Source organism: Suricata suricatta, chromosome 15, assembly GCF_006229205.1.
Source record: "Suricata suricatta isolate VVHF042 chromosome 15, meerkat_22Aug2017_6uvM2_HiC, whole genome shotgun sequence".
Lineage (NCBI taxonomy): Eukaryota > Metazoa > Chordata > Mammalia > Carnivora > Herpestidae > Suricata > Suricata suricatta.
The window spans coordinates 38,406,405-38,420,385 of NC_043714.1; the positions used below are offsets into that span (position 1 = coordinate 38,406,405).

The window sequence follows — 13,981 nt, forward strand, 5'->3', positions numbered from 1 at the left end:
CCCCACCGCCAAAAACTCCCCCATTTTTACCATCCCAATCTCAACCCTCCCTGCGAGGATAAGCAGTCATTTCCTTGACTACTAATCATTATATCACCGAAGGTGCATCCCTAAACATCATACAGTTAACCTCAAACAACGCAGGGGTTGGGGGGGCTGACCCTGCACATTTGAAAATCCAAGTACTTATCACTTTTGACTCAAAAACTTAACTACTAATAGCCTAATCAATAACATAAACAGTTGATTAACACATATTTTCTGTTATATGTATTATATACTGTAATCTTACACTAAAGTAAGCTAGTGAGAAGAAAATGTTATAAAGAAAATCATAAGGAAAATCATTTATAGCATTGTACTCTATTCATCTATAAAAATCTGCGTGTAAGTGGGCCTGCCGAGTTCAAACCTGTGTCATTCAAGGGTCAACTGTACAGGGCAGCAGCTAAAACCTCAGGCTCTAAGGCCAGAAAATGTAGGTTTGAATCCTGGCTGTGTGACCTCACAAGCGAGTGGAACCTCTATTCTCAGGTTTCCCCTCAGTAGAGTGGAAACAATAAAACTACTACCTCCCAGGGTCATTGTGAGAAGGAAATTAAATGATGCATGTAAAATGCTTAGCACATCGCCAGGACATTGTAAGTTACCTGCTATTATCTTCATTGCATCAAGGGCGTAACTTACATTTCATGTCTCTGTGAAGGCCCCAGAAGTCACTCCTGGTAAAATCTTAATGAATCGAATCATTTGTAGCTTCTGGAGAGAAGAAAAAGGCAGAAGACAGGGGCGGGGGAGAACCTAAGCAAAAACAGTCAGTATGTTTCAAGGAAAGAAATTAAGGAAAATAGCCCCAGCTAATATGAATCAGCTACTAAGATTTGCAAATACCTAGAGACTTCCTAACAATTAGTCCCTTATGAAAAGTTTTGTTTGTTTCCTAGTAGGATGTTGAGATTTTATTTAATTGCCTTGATTTGGGTCCCAGGTCTTAGCAATATTCTCCTGACATTCTCTGCTCTGTGGGATGTCAGGACAGGCAAGTAGAAGCTCAGCCCTCCAGGATTCTTGTCCTTCCTCCGAAGGAAACCCAGCAGTAACCTCTCCATTGTTAATTATTCTGAGGTTTTCAAAAGAGTGATTGTTCAAGGGATAATCCTCCTTGGTTTTGTAAGCAGTCCAGAACCTGGCTGGTATCACGAGCCAGTTCAGGAAGGACTCAGCCCCACAGGTGGGGAACTTCCAGAAGGACCAACCTTATGAGTGTCTCCGTAAACCCAAATGTTTGATGAATCCAGAAGAGACTAGGGCTTGAATTCCAGGGGAGGTAAATTCTGATCCTAATTCAGGCAACCAGAGCACCTTCAAGGAATCTTCCTCTCTTCCTGGCTCCCTCTTTCCCTTCCTTCCTACCTTCCCTCCTCTTCCCTCACTATCTGTTGCTCACCAACCATGCTAAGTACTGGAAATATAGAGATGAATACAAACAGTTCTTTCTAGATTAGATTCAGATATCAGAGCATAGATGGCAGCATTCTCCAATATGCAAAAAGTAAGTGGTACAAAAGATTCTTTATGCTTTGAACTCAAATGACTAAAATGACAATCAGAGGGAAAGGGAGGAATTCTTTCAGATCCCTTTCAAGCCTCCTGATTCTATCAAGGAGAAAGTTTCCTTTTGGTGCTAGCCTTAAACAAGCCTCCACCATTTCCTAATTTCCTTTTTTAACTAATAAAGAGTAGGCTTCCAGCTCAGTTTTCTGCAAATAACAATAGCTAAAAGTTTTAAATGTTTTATTCTTTACTGGGTTTATTGCCAAGGGTACCTATTATTTATGGCAGGTAATACTGGCTCTTAATTTACAAATAATTAATACAAAGTTTTGTTTTATTTTTTTTTTCGTGTGCTTTGAAGTTCTTTTTTTAATATAACTATTTTTTTAACATATGCAATTATTTCCCATCATTTACACTACAGTAGTTATAATGACACTCCAAACAGAAAAGCAAAGTAAAAAATCAAAACCCCAACTTCTATTTCATGTAATTAGACTTATACAGAAATTAGAAGGTTAGGTAACAACTAGTTAATCACCTAACTTCACAGCTATCTGAAGTGGCAATCGTTATATAGCAGCTTATCTATGATACATTCAAGATACAGGATACAATTTATTACTTGTTCATAAGCTACAACACAGCCTGCTTAATACCTTTCCTTAAATTCCACCTCTATACTACAGTATACTTGAGGTCCATGCAAAAAAGTAGCTACCTTTTATGTAGGAAATGGATGATTAAGTCTTCGGTGCTGTAAAAGCAACTTCATTTAAACATACCCACCCCCACCACCAAAAAAAGAAGAGGAAAAAAAAAAAAGTAAAGAAAATAATAAGGGAAAAACCCAAGACACACTTCCTATGGGGGAAAAAAAAACCAGCATGTAATTTCTGTCCTTGACGGAGTGTATTAAATAAGCAAACACCCCAACAAGGAAAACAAGTACTACAATGTAAAAATGTTAAGAAAAGAAAACCCTCTCACATGCATAAATGAAAGATTGCACACAAAGAACTCACAAAGTTTTGTTTTAAAATATATTAAATGGATTTAACTAAAAAGTGACAGCGCCTCAATGGCTCAGTTGGTTAAGTGTCCAACTCTTGATTTGGGCTCAGCTCACAGTCTCACAGTATTAATATCGAGCCCCACATCGGGCTCCCAGCTGGGCATAAAGCCTGCTTAGAATTCTCTTCTTCTCTCTCTGCCCCTCCTCCACTCACATCTTCTCTAAATAAAATTAATTAAAAACAGCAATAATCATAACAAAAGTAAACAGCACTAGTGTGGTGGAGTAGGCAATAATCTTGAAGGGGTTAAGCAAGTAACTGGAGTTTGGGAGACAAACAGATAAAAAGAATCCTAGTGTCTATCTTCCTTACAGAACCATTATAAGGATTAAATGTAAAAAGAAATGTTAATAAGCTTTTTTTAAAAAGATTTTTTTAAGTTTTATTTATTTTTGAGAGGGAGAGACAGCATGACCAGGGGAGGATCAGACAGAGAGGGAGACACAGAATCCGAAGACAGGCTCCAGGCTCTGAGCTAGTGTCAGCACAGAGCCTGATGTGGGGCCTCAGCCCACGAATTGTGAGATCATGACCTGATCTGAAGTCGGATGCTTAACTGACTGAGCCACATGGTGCCTGAAAGTTTTAATAAGCTGTGAGATGAAACTCAAAGTCATTCAATCTAACATGCCGAGGAAAATTCAGATACAAACCTGTATGTTAACAACCGTATTAATTTGAAATAAAGATGAGAGCAAAAATCTTCCCTACTCTACTTTGCTTTAATATTTATATGATATTCTCCCCCTCACTTAGGATGTCTCTTTATATAGCTGAAACTTGATTTCAAACAAATCTGTGTCCCATTCAGGCACAACCCTATCCAAGTTACTTCATTTCAATTCTCTTCAAGGTAAGTATTTTCAGGATTAAGTTGTTTATTCAGAGGTCAAGTCTCAAATTTACCTTCTTGCATCATTGGGGACTGCTGGCCCATGGGTGTCTGTGATGGTTAATTTTATGTATCAACCTGACTGGGCCATGGAGTACCCAGACATTTAGTCAAACATTATCCTGAGTGTTTCTTCACAGATGAGGTGGGGGGTGCTGGGTGGCTCAGTCGGTTAAGCATCAGCTTCAGCTCAGGTCATGATCTCATGGTTTGTGGGTTCGAGTCCCAGGTTGGGCTCTGTGCTGACGGCTCAGAGCCTGGCGCCTGCTTCAGATTCTGTGACTCCCTCTCTCTCTGGCCCTCCCCTGCTTGTGCTGTCTCTCTCTGTCACTCAAACATAAATAAAAAACATTAAAAAATTTTTAATAAAAAAATTTAAAAAAATAAAAATATGTGGTTGGATGAGATTTACATTTAGATTGGTAGACTTTAACATAGACTAGGTTATCATTTTAATCAGTAGAGTAAAGCAGATTGCCCTCCATAATATGAGTGGGCCATATCTAATCAGTTGAAGGAATGAAGAGGGAAAAAAAAAGCTTGACCCTCCCCCAAGTAATAATGTTCCAGCTGACTGCTTTCAGACTTCATATGACGTCATTTAGCAACACTGACTTTTCCTGACTGACAGACTTCAAATGGAACATTGGCTCTCCTTGGGTCTCTAGCCTGTTTGTTGGTCCACCTTGCATGCTGGACTTGTCAGTCTCTACAGTTGCAATTTATATAGAACCTATTTATATGTTTTTTTTAAATTTTTACATATATCTTGCTCAACTTACAATGGGGTTATGTCCCAATAAACCTATTGCAAGTTGAAAATATTGTTACATCAAAAATGAATTTAAAACGGTTAACTTACTGAACATCAGAGTTTAGCTTAGCCTACCTTAAACATGCTCAGAACACTTATATTAGCCTAAAGTTGGGTAAAATCATCTAACACAAAGCCTATTTTATAATAAAGTGTTGAATATTTCCTCTACTTTATTGAATACTGTACCAAAAGTGACAAACACAATGGCAGTCTGGGTACAGAATGATTGCATGTATCAGCGTTTCCCCACTTGGCTGCCCGGCTCACTGTGAGCTGGGGCTTTCTGCTGCCGCCCAGAACTATGACAGAGCATGTACATCGTATCGGCGGCCTAGAAAAAAGTCAGAATTCAAAGTGTGAAGTATGGTTTCTACAGAATACATATCTCTTTGGCACCGCCGTGAGGTCAAGGTCAAAAAATAGTTCAGTCGAACCATCAGAAGCTGGGGACCATCTGTATCTAACTCCTACTGGGTCTGTTTCTCTGGAGAACCCTGACTAATAGAGCACCTTCTGAGAATTCGAAGAAGATACCCCATAGGCTAAAGCAGGAGTCGGGTGGGCGTGGGGGAAGCTGGCTGACAAGGAAAAGGGGGTCAGGCAGGCGCCATCCTCAGCCACGGTTCGGGCAAACCAGAGGTCCAGAAAAGGCCAGTTTAGAATAGCAGCTCTGCACCAGGCACTGGGAAGCTAAGGCTGCTTCAGTGCTTTCCACCGAAGTCCAGATTTGCCTGGAAAGAGAGAAGTAGGATCATCAACTTCAGCTTGTCCACAAACCAGGAGGCCACTGAGTACGGCTGGCCTAGGTGTGGGCTGCTGGTATCCCTGGAGCCAAGTGCTCAGAGGATGCTGCCAGTGACTGGTGTTAGGCTACATTGAAATTCATTTCCATGAGATGCTGAAGAAACATTCCCAGGCCCCAACCATGTTTCTGGCAGGTTTTCCTCATAATGCTTGTGTCTTCCATTTACAGAAAGTTCACCAGCTACCTATAATTTATTCCTTCAGCTCTCTCGCACTTCGCCCTCTTAACAAACTTTCCATGTACGGGTCCTCAAAGAAGGCTTCTGTTTCCTGCCTCCTTGCAGCTTCATCTGCGAAGTTCCACGACTTGCCCAGTGCCTTGCCTGCTCCCACACGGGGAAGAACACACACATGCCACTATCAAGAACTATAAAGGCTCTGAGATTTTGCCCCACGTTCAAGCTAACAACAGAGCCAACCACAGTTTCGTGGATGCTGGCAGAAGACAAGAGACTCCTGGGTCAGATTAAAAAAAAAAAAAACCCTATTACTCACAGAACAGCAATCAGTCTGAGCATCAGCGCATTCCGTGCTGGCTCCCCAAGCTCCGGTTCCCACAGGGCACCATGACGAGCGCCAGGGAAAACCTGCTCACAGGGGAGGTTGCACTATAGGGGAAGAACCCAGTGCTTAAAGAACCTGCATCTTTTCTAATGAGCTGTGAGGATGCCTGTACCTTGTTTTGAAAGGAAAACACCACTGCTATCTTCCAAGACTGTGTGCTGAGAAAACACCTTTGAAAAGATAATACCAAAGAAGACCCAATGTCCACTCCCAAGACCTACAGAAACACATAGACACATGGACAGTTCTCTCCCAACAGCCACAGGAAATAAAAATAGACACTCTGGAGCTAGACTCCCTATCATCCAAATCCTAATTCCCCTCTTACTAGCTGTGTGGCTTTGGACATGTTTCTTAATTTCTCTGATTAGTTTTCTTGTCTGTAAAATAGATATCATAATATTCACCATAAAGTTGTTGTAGATTAAGTTAAAAATATCAGTATAGGGGCACCTGGGCAGCTCATTTGGTTAAGTGTCTGGCTTCGGCTCAGATCATGATCTCACGGTTTGTGGGTTAGAGCCCCGCGTTGGGCTCTGTGCTGACAGCTCAGAGGCTGGAGCCTGCTTCAGATTCTGTGTGTGTGTCTCTCTCTGACCCCCCCACCCCACTAGCACTGTCTCTCTCTGTCTCTCAAAAATAAATAAAACACATTAAAAATATAAAAAATAGGGGCGCCTGGGTGGCTCAGTCGGTTGGGCCTCCGACTTCGGCTCAGGTCAGATCTCACGTTCATGGGTTCGAGCCCCGCGTCAGGCTCTGTGCTGACGGCTGGCTCAGAGCCTGGAGCCTGCTTCCGGTTCTGTGTCCTTCTCTCTCTGCCCCTTCCCCTCTCATACTCTGTCTCTCTCTGTATCAAAAATAAATAAAACAATAAAAAAATTAAAATATATATATATATAAAATAATAATAATATCTGTATAACGCTGAGTAGCAGAGTGCTACTAAGAGCTCACTAAATGGCCACCATCATCAATATTATTAGTATCCCGCTGTCCAATTCCATAAGTCTTTAAAGTCTAGCAGGGTGGAGCCCTTCGTGGACACCTTCCCTCCCTTCTCTAATCCCACTCCCAGTTTCCCATCTACCACAGGAAGCTCAGCTCCCCTCGTCATGTCACGAGCCTCCTCAGTTCAGTGCGTTACACCTGGAAACGACTCTTGCTCCGTTGTTTAAGTCTTGTCATTTCACTGTAGATGGTGTATGTCTGGTCTTCCCAGCTGGAGCATTCTAGTCCAGAAGGCAAGATTCTGCCTTCTACCTCTCAGGATTCCCACAACACACAGCTTGTACCCTACGGCTAGTACGCACTCCAGAATACTTTGACGGGAAGATTTTGGAAATGGAAAAATAGCACAGTTAGGCCCCTCTTCACTACACAAAAGAGGTATATCTGAAAAAAAAACAGGACAGACGCCCTTCTCGGCAGCACAGAGGGTGAAGCCTGGCCTGTCGCCCAAGAGCTGCCAGCCCGGCTCTAGTGGCACACACCCCCTCCGACTCCTGGCCCTGGAGCCCGACGCTCTCCGTGACTCATCTCCAGCACTTACAGGAGAGGCCTGTCAGGAACCCCAGGAGGAGCTCTTCCCTTGGCAAAGGGAAAGACGTCCTGGCTCCAAGAAGGAATTATCTGAAAAGAACCAGTTGATTCAAAGTCAAAAAAATGTTATCCCCTGAAAAGCCAACTTCCAGCCAATCTCTGGAATGCAAAACAAACCCCCTCTGATGGAACGCCATGCCCTGGGGTGGCAATACACACGTACCTCGACCTAGCCGTAAACTGGCAAGCCAAAGACATCTTCTGGGGTATTTTAGTATTTAGTAACCACCAGACAGCTGATTACATCCAGATGTGCACTGCAGTCTTCTCTGGTCAGCAAAGAACAAACAGGCCTTCCCAGCCATGCCCACCCCCACCAGGCCAGGCCTCGGAGCCGCCGCACTCGGCTACGGCAGGAGCTGGGGCCTCATATCACAGGCCCTCATCCTGTCCTCTGAAAGCAACCGCCGCACCCCGCCAGGGGCACTGCTCAGAAGAGGTGCCTCACTGCAAAATTCTGACAAATCTTCACCGTCACTCACCTGGAAAACACCCTTTCTTCTAACAAAGTAATGAAAAGTAATGGTAATAGATGCTGCCAAACACGTTGCTAGGGACAGCCCTGGCCTGTGGTTTTGCACAAGCGCTGCAGAGTTGGAGCAATCAGCCCCCTCCCTTCTCTCCCTACAGCAGCCGAGGCTGCACTAGAGGCAGGGGAGCATGACGCCTTGCCCTCTGCGCCCCGGAGCGGTAAAGGCCTCATATACCAGGCCTCCTTACTCCCCTGGGAAACCTGAGTCGTTCCACAGGCTGTGCCTGTGTGTTTGTGTGGTGAGGGGGAGGGAGTAACCCACAGCAAAATACGACCAACTTAGGAGAGACCACAGGGTGGCCATTCCAACGTGGAGGCTGCAGCTCCACTGTGGGAAGCTGAGGAAGAGGTAAGAGAACAGGAGAGAGAAGGACATGGGGCTCACCGTGCACAGCTGCTGGAAGCTCCTCATCATGAGCCAAAAGCTCTCAAGTCAGACATAGGGTCCAGTTCTAGCTCTGTCACTTCCGAGCTGAGTGACCTGGGTCAGGTTGCTTAGCTCAGTTAGCTTCAAACTTCCTCCTGACACGAAATGGGGAAGGAACGTTAATATTAGCTCACAAGGCTCTTGTGAAGATCAAGCACATGATGAGCGCTCGGTACAGAGTTTGGGACATGGTAAGGGCTCAATAGAAGAGCGTGCCCTTTAAATCTCTTTCGGCTGACTCCATTACCAGGTGGTTACCAAGTACGTTTCAAGGCACAGCATCTCCTCCTTCCGCAGAGATTCTGTGAGAGGAATTATCTCTGCTCATCACCTGGGGCCGGGAGCAGGCACAGGGGATGCTGGTTCACTGGAAATCACCTTCCAGTCAGAGACCGGCCATCACTGTCGCCACCCCAGTGAAGTCCTGCCCCTGCGGCCATTCCACTCCTCCCACGGCCGCCTCCACCCGCAAAGCTTAGAACCCAGAAGCTGGGGGTTCCTGCTTTCCGTTGGAATCCCTCCATTTTTCAGAAAGTTTTTCAGTGAGTGCTGCAAAAATAGATTCTCTCTGGATTTCTCAAAACGGAGTCCACATGGACCCACTGTCATGGAAGCGATAGACCACACCAGGTGTCCTCCAATGCATCAGTTTCACTGGAAGGTATTAATGTAATACATTGTACTCCAAAAAGAAACACATGCTTGTCACGGAGGAGACATGAGGGATGGGGTTGTTATGCGGATGTGAGAGAGGTCTGGGCCAAAGCCGCCCCAATATCAATAAGGCAGATGGCACAGATGGCCCAGGACACAGCCATGCTCCTGCTCCTGAGCTACAGCTAAAGTTTCCAGATACCAACACAGGCTGCCTTGGGGAGAAAGCACTGGCCTGTGATCCAATCCTGGCCAGCAGGTCCTGAGGGGAAGGCTGTAGGGTGAAGCAGGGATCAAGGGGCTTCACGGGAGGGGACTTCTGCCCCAGTAAAGAGATCCCTGGGGGGAAATAATGCCCTCTTCTTCAGGCAGGTGCCTCTTCACACCTGATACGTAAGGCGGTGGCAGCCATGTTTCGACACAAAAAAGACAAGCTCATGAATGAGTCAATGGCCAAAGATCCCTGAGAAGACAGAGGGAAGAGACTTCAAGCTTTCAATTAACTGGCCTGCAATCACCAAATCCAGCCATCTTGCTGTGTAAGATACTAAATCCCCTCATCATGTAAGCAGTTGTTTGTTGGGTCTTTCAATACTTGGAGCTAATAGAGTGAATATGGGGGTGGCCGTTGTGGATTCATTCTCCATGCCCTGCAGTTCAGGAGTCTTCCCTGAGTCTAGGAGATACAAAAGCAACACACAGGGGTTGCATTAATGTTGATTGCCACTCTTGCTTGAGCTCTTACTAGTTGCCAGACCACGGATTTCATCTCACTTAATTCTCCGAACAACCCCATGAGACCCATCATCAGTGCTATTACCCTTAATCGTTTACAAAGGGGGAAACTGAAGCACAGAGAGGTTAAGTAACTTGTCCAAGATCACTCAGCCAGTTTGTGCCAGAGGCAGGCTTTGCACCCCCATGGCGTAACACCAAAGCCCACACTTCCACATCTCCTCTCCACTGACACTCAACTCCTCAGAGAATCCCAAGAGCTGTGGAAGGCAAAGCAGCTCCCAAAATACAAATAGGGAGAATTCTGTTAAACATTTCCCAGGTGGTTACTTTCTAAAAGTAAGTAAATACTCCTACGCCCTCTCTCTGCTTTAAGGGAGGTATCCGTGTTCCACAAACACAGTCAAATTCACTGGCTTCCACTGTCCTTCTGTCAAGCCATTGGAAATTCACCAGGTGTTGCCAAATACCATGGGAGGCCTCTGAAATTACATGCAAAATGTTGTGTGGCCTAAGGATATTTTTCCTGGGACAAAGTCAACAGTTTGCAAAGGGATCCGGTTATCCGAAGAGATTAAGAATCAGCCTCATGCCTGTGTTCATTGCAGCGTATGCACAATAGCCAAGGCATAGAAACAGCCTAAATGCCCTTCAGTGTATGAGTAAATGAAAATGTGATACACACACACACAGGAATATTATTTGGTCCATAAAAAAGAAGGAACTCTTGCTATTTGCTACAACATGGATGGATTTGGGGTCGTTATTCTAAGTGAAATAAGCCACATGGAGAAATATATATGATATTACTTACATGTGGAATCTTAAACAAACGAACAAACCGATTTCATTGAAACAGAAAATAGACTAGCAGTTGCCAGGGGCTGAGGAGAGGGTCAAAGGGCACAAACTTTCAGTTAGAAGAAAAGTAAGTTCTGAGGATCTAATAAATGCATGGTGACTATATTAATAATACAGCATCGTAGAGTTCAAAATTGCTGAGACTGGATCTTACGCATTCTCACCACAGAAAAGGGGGGAGTGGTTAACTATGTGAGGTGATGGATATGTTAGTTAACTTGACCTGGTCATCATTCCACGGTGTATATGTATATCAAACCATCACACTGCACATTTTAAATATACACAATTATATTGCTCAGTTATTCCTCTATTAAAATATTAATATTTGAGATAATCAGTGTCTTACAGAAACATGGATGCAGCTGGTCCTCACCAAGCGCATTACCCTTCAAAGGGAACTTAGATACTGTCAAGACCAGTGCCCTTATTGCACTGAGAAGGAAAACAAGGTCAAGAAGCAAACTGACTTTTGAAAGTCACTTGGCTAGTTAGGACCGAGGTTGGGACTGGGACCCAGAGCTCAGAGCACAAACCTCTCCCAAGGCGGTCTGTCGCATCGCCTGAAATTCCACCATCAGAATTCCCTTCTGAATTAAAAAGCAGTGGCGCTCCTGGGCGGCTCAGTTGGTTGAGTGTCCAACTCCTGATTTCGGCTCAGGTTGTAATCTCACGGTTCATGAGATTGAGCCCCACCCTGGGCTCCACACTGAGAGCATGGAGCCTGATTGGAATTCTGTCTCCCTCTTGCTGCCCCTCCCTGACTCGTGCTCGTCCACTCTCTCAAAATAAGGAAATAAACTTCAAAAACTAAAAAAAGAAGTTTGAATTAAGAAGCCCGACTCCACCTATAAGCAACCAGATGTTCCCGCCATATGCTTTGAGGCCCAATGTCCTTCCCTTTCACCCTGTACTATGATCGCCTGTTTAACTCTGTCCTGCCCTGTAAACAGACCCTCTTATGAGCTCCATCAGTGTGAAGAAGAGCTAGTATTTGCTTGCCATTGTATCCCAGGGTCTAGCACATCGTGGGATCTTAATAAATATTCACATATTTGAAAAAAATGAATGACTCAGTAATGCATGAATGATAATGCCTCCTTATAGAATGGCCTTTGTAAGGTTGCATGAAGCTTGGTATAAACAGCTGCTTTCCTCCCCAGTGCTAGCTAAGACGAGGCTCCCGGGCAGATGAGGACTGTCGATGGCTTGATGAAGAGGAGAGAAAATAAATCCGCAACAGTATTTTGAGGAGAGCAGGATGAGGCAAGAAGCCCAGTTGGTGTCAAAAAAAAAAAAAGTCCAGGGGCTCCTGGGTGGCTCAGTCGGTTGAATGTCTGGCTTTGGCTCAGGTCATGATCTCACGCTTCATGGGTTCGAGCCCCACGTCAGGCTCTGTGCTGACAGCTAGCTCAGAGCCTGGCGCCTGTCTTCAGAGTTTGTGTCTCCCTCTGTCTTTGACCCTCCCCTGCTCACGCTGTCTCTCTCTCTCTCTCTCTCTCTCTCTCTCTCTCTCAAAAATAAATTAAAAAACAAAAGTCCAAAGAACCTGACTCATATCAAGAGTCCCTGAGACCCTCACGCAAACCGCTGGGCCCACAATGCCATGTAGGCCTCACCAGTTCTGCCAAACCAGTGGCCCGACCTCCCCATGTACCAGCAGGTATTTTCCAGCCAGGAACTCTGCAGTCATTGCTTGTGTCTTTCGTCTTCACCAAACACAATTTCAGAGCCATTAATTTTCTTTCAGCGTGCAGGGAGCATGCCAAGAACTTCCTGTAGCTTATGACTCATGGTCTCCGAGCACAGAACATCTCCCTGCGGAAGCAAGGGTTGCAGGACCCCCAAGCCTGAAGGGAAGTTCTGCCCAAGGGTGCACTGCCCAAAAGCACCCTTTAAAGGCCCTGTGAGAGATGCTGGGATAAATCATTCAGGGTCCCATGGAAACCTTGCTGGGGGGCCAAGGCTGAAAGAACTCAGCGCAGATAGGAAGCCAGGCACTGACCTGGGATGGGCAGCCTGCTGTTTGTTCTCAGGAGCCCCAGGCTTGACAGCGTTATTGAGGTAACCAAATGAGCAAATGGATGTGATACTGTCTGTCCCGTTACTACTAGTTGCTGTGATTAAACAAAAATCAGACCATCAGACCTACAAGACGTAATGTTCTGGGTCTCTCCTTTATATTCCCTTTAAGTTCCATTCTCCAAGAAAGATTAATAAGGAGAGAGCACTCAGGATGTCTTGATTGTGGAATTGAATTCAACTGGATTTGCTGCAGGTAAAGGGACCCAGTCTCTTCACTAATGAGGAGCTTCAAAGACTAGTACGAGGGACAGGATGACATTCATGACCACGGCTGGTACCCATAGAGACCTGCAAACCAAATGCAGAAATCGCAGCCTGTTAATTAGGCACTTATTTTGCAAGGTTGATTTTACATTGTGGAGCATGCCTACTTGTTAAAAGCCTACTTGAATCAATCAACAAATATTTATTTGGCACCTGTTATGTGCCAGAACTGTGTTTGACACATGATTTCCAGAAGCTTTCTGGGATCTTTTTTCCCTTAAAACTCTTAACACATTCTCCATCTAACATCAGCACTGCACACTGATGTTCTCATCACTCTTTTGACCCAGATGACGAGGGTGACCGAGACAGTTTGGAAATTTACTTCCATCTCAAATGCTAGTGTTTTCCCAGTTTCTAAGATATCTTTTTCTGCTCTCTACTTTCTATAGAATCTTCTCTCTTTCACTTCTTCCCTTCTGTTTCTCACACAGCTCGATACACACATGAAGCTGAAATGCCAACAACAATTGCAAGACACTTCTCTCTTGAGGGTCTCAGTTTCCTCACCTGAAAAATGGGCATGTTGAGGAAGATACACTCGAAGGACCCTTCCAGTTCTGTCCTTCTGAGATCATGAGTTTTCAAGTAGACACGTCTTCCATTTTTCAATGAGGAAAAGAAGCTCAAGGCTGGGAGGAGGACCCAGGCCACAGGCAAAGTCAAGATCAGAGATGCTAAAATTGTTGAGTTATCAAGTTGCTCTGCTCCATGCCCAGCGCGTAACAGCCTGAATTTCGAGAGACCCTGAGCACCATTCAGCCACATCCAGGACAAGAGGACAACTATTAGATTAGGGGGAAGAAAGAACTACGAAGTGGTAGAAGTTCTGTAGGTAGCAGTTTTTCATTAGGTCTTTACCAAGAAGGTTGACTCTGGCCTGAACTGGGGCTCAGAGCCCTGGGATGGCAACAATGCAAGAAGAAAGGTTGCTTCTGATCCCTCTTTTGACCAGACATCAGCCAGGCAGCACGGATGCCTGGCCCCTTGGACACCTCTTCAAAAGACAGGCTGTGGTAGCCCAGAACACAACCCACCTCCCTCACTACAGAACAGCACAGAAAATACTCCAAAGTGGTCATAGCCTTGTCCAACTCCATCTGTCCTTAGAGTG

The 13,981-nt window shown here is 44.9% G+C and overlaps 1 long non-coding RNA gene across 1 annotated transcript; it reads right to left on the reverse strand.

The window, feature by feature from the left end:
• Window positions 1-4,508: 4,508 nt before the first annotated feature.
• LOC115279414 lies at window positions 4,509-11,133 on the reverse strand. Its single transcript, XR_003903435.1, has 3 exons — window positions 11,055-11,133; window positions 8,227-8,363; window positions 4,509-5,070 (listed from the first exon to the last, which is right to left on the reverse strand). It is a non-coding gene; the product is annotated as an uncharacterized LOC115279414 (long non-coding RNA).
• Between the last annotated feature and the right edge of the window lie 2,848 nt (window positions 11,134-13,981).